The sequence below is a fragment of the Triticum urartu genome, chromosome 5A (assembly GCF_056163025.1).
Source record: "Triticum urartu cultivar PI428250 chromosome 5A, HENAU_Tu73, whole genome shotgun sequence".
In the NCBI taxonomy this organism is placed as follows: Eukaryota; Viridiplantae; Streptophyta; class Magnoliopsida; order Poales; family Poaceae; genus Triticum; species Triticum urartu.
In genome coordinates, this window is record NC_141877.1 from 504825411 (window position 1) to 504828521 (window position 3111).

Sequence of the window (3111 nt, forward strand, 5' to 3'; positions counted from 1 at the left end):
CCTCCGAACAGACACCTCTTCTTCCCACCTCTCCTAGATGTATATATACTTGAGAATCAATAGAAACCAGGACTGATCGTCCATTCACTTTCAATCCTCTGTAAGATCTCATCTCATAGATATATGTCACCAGCATAAAACCACCTCTACGAGCTTCAGCGAGAAGACCAAGTTGAAATAGAGTAGAACCTGATCTCACTGAATCACTGATGCTTCATCATCAAAAGATTACGGTAGATCTCTACGCTTGCGTGTTATCAGTCGACAAGTTCCTTCTCACATAGAAGGAATGGAGTGCCCGACAACAATGTTAGCGCTGGCTGGGATCGTCGTCCGGCACCAAAAAAAAAAAAAATCAGGCCCACGGGAGATGGTGTAGCTGCAGGAGGACTACACTACCAGGGCCGGGATTCAGTTGTCTGAGATTTCTCAGGAGTGTAGAGTTAGTCACAAATTAGTACTACTAAATTTGTAGCATAAATGCACAATGTTTTCTTATCTGAGAGTATTTCTTATTCGTTGCAGATGGTAAAAAATGTGTTGTCCCTGATATGGGCGAAAAATGACACTGTCAGAGAGGCTCTTGGTATCCACAAGGTAATTGGCGACTCAATAGACATTGTTGCTTCCTGCTTGGTATGGTATGGTTGATCATCATATTCTAAGTACTAATTCAATGCTATTGGATTTCGGTGGAATATATTTTCATACCATGTATATTTGGTATTGTAAGTTCTTGTAAAAGTTGATGAAATTTTATAAAATTTGACTTAGGACAAACTGATATGCCCTATACTTTGTGATTGGGGGAGTACTATCAATAACATTTACTGCTTCGTCGTGGGCACCGGGACACGGGGGACGGCCAGAACCGTAAGATCAAACTGCAGCCTTGCAGAGATCCCGAATGCCTCCGTCATGTCCAGACGATCCTTGCCCGGCAGCTTCCAGTCGAAGTGAAACAGGAACCCTGCAAGCGCGAGCTCAACGTGCGCCAGCCCGAATGACATGCCAGGGCACACCCGCCTCCCAGCACCAAACGGCAGGAACTCGTGGTTCGTCCCCTTGAAGTCCCGCTTATCCTGCTCAAACCTTTCAGGCGCGAACACGCCCGGGTTGTCCCAGTGCGCCGGGTCCCTGCCGATCGCCCACGCGTTCACGATCACCATGGCCCCTCTTGGTACGTCGAAGCCCAGGACTTGACACGGCTTCTCGCATTCGCGAGGGAGCAGCAGCGGCACCGGAGGGTGCAGCCTGAGCGTCTCCTTGATGACTAGCCGCAGGTAGTGCAGATTTGGCAGGTCGGCTTCTGTCACCGTGCTACGGCCAGCGAGTGCTGCTGCTTGCCGGACCTGGTCTTGCACCTTCCCCATGACTGCCGGGTTCCGCAGCAGCTCCGCCATCGCCCACTCCAGCGTGGTAGCTGACGTCTCGCTGCCCGCGCCAAACATGTCCTAATTGTTACAACACAACCGAAATGATTAAAAAAAGGGACCATGCATGTTAGAGTAACAGCAATGTGCATGCCATTCGCGGGCGGATCGAATCGGATCATGAATAACTTGATAGAGCTATGGTTACCAGCAGGACCGTCTTGATGTTTTCTGTGGTGAGTGGATACTGGGAATCCATTTCCGCCTGAAGCCTCAGAAGCACATCCAGGAAGTCTTCCTCTTTGGCTTGGTCGGCAGCCCTGTCCTCCTGGCGCTCTCGAATGATGCGGTCCATCATCTGCTTCATGTCTTCGCTATGGCGCCTTATGCGGCCGGGGACGCTGCTGAGGAGCAGGACGAGCCGCCAGGAGGGAAAGAGGTCGGGAAGGGTCATCCCGGGCACGATCCTCAGCAAGTCCTGCAGCACGCGCAGGTACCTGTCCCGCTGTCTGAACCGGCTCCCAATGACGGCGCGCACCGTCGAGTCCGCGAGGTACGCCGATATACCTTTGGTCAGGTTCACCGGCGAGCCGGACGCCGAGGCCTCCGCCACGGCGCGCAGGAGGCGGCCGAGCTCCTGCTCCCGGACGTAGCGGAAGGACTGGACGCTGCGGGAGCTGAGGAGCTCGTTGGTGCAAATCTTGCGGAGCTGCCGCCAGCCGTCGCCGTAGGGCGCGAAGACCAGGCCCTCGTTGCCCTGGAACGCGAGCCTCTGCATGGAGGTCAGCGGCCTCGACGCGAAGTTGGCGTCGTGGACCTTCATGATCTCCCGCGCAGCATCCGAGGACGACGCTACCACCACCACCAGCTCGCCGAGACGGAGCTTCATCAGCGGGCCGTAGCGCCGCGCGAGGCTGCTCAAGGCACGGTGCGGGACAGTGCCCGCGAGGTGGTGCAGGTGGCCGATGATGGGCAGCGCCCACGGCCCGGCGGGTGCCGCCTAGCGCTCGGGTCTCCAGCAGCCGAGCATCTGGGCCTCAAGAACAGAACCAGGATAGCCACGAGAAGCACGAGAAACAAGTGCAGCTGGAGGTCGGCATCCATGGCAGATTACAATTCGATTGAGATTGCTCGAAATGCCTGACTTCTGTAGTAGACTAGTAATTGGACTTTATGTTAGCTCTCTCTCACAATTAACACAAGGTGTTCTTTCTGGAAGAAGATTGGATTCTGCAAATAACAAAACCTGCATTGATCTCACCTCGTATTCTCATGTTACAAGCTGAAAGACATTGTGAGTCTATTTCGGTGTAGAGCCCATATCCTTTTATAGCCCGGTGCACCTTTTTTTAGTGTATAAACACTCACTGGCATGTCGCCCGTATTTACATCAGTTTGCACTCTCCACCCTATGCATTCGGCGTTGATGGATACGTCATACACGGGTCAGGTTTCGATCAAAACAGCTATATATGTTTTTTGAGATGAAAAACAGCTATATATGTCATCTCAAACTACCGTTAAAGATCAAAGTATTCCTCCGGTTAAGTACAAATGGCATGGGAGCACATGCTGTAGTTTTTGTTACGAGCAAGAAACTACACATGATCTTCTTGTTTATTGCAGTTTGGCATGTGTATTGCATTTCCCATTGTGTACTTAGTTTTTTTTTTTGCGAAAAGGAACATATCTATTATAAAGATTCACCAGAAGTATAAAGCACATGAAACATAATAAA

The 3111-nt window shown here is 51.5% G+C and overlaps 1 pseudogene; it reads right to left on the bottom strand.

Annotated features, from left to right (window-relative positions):
- Positions 1 to 645: 645 nt before the first annotated feature.
- On the bottom strand, positions 646 to 2477 carry LOC125556428 (premnaspirodiene oxygenase-like; annotated as a pseudogene).
- Positions 2478 to 3111: the final 634 nt, after the last annotated feature.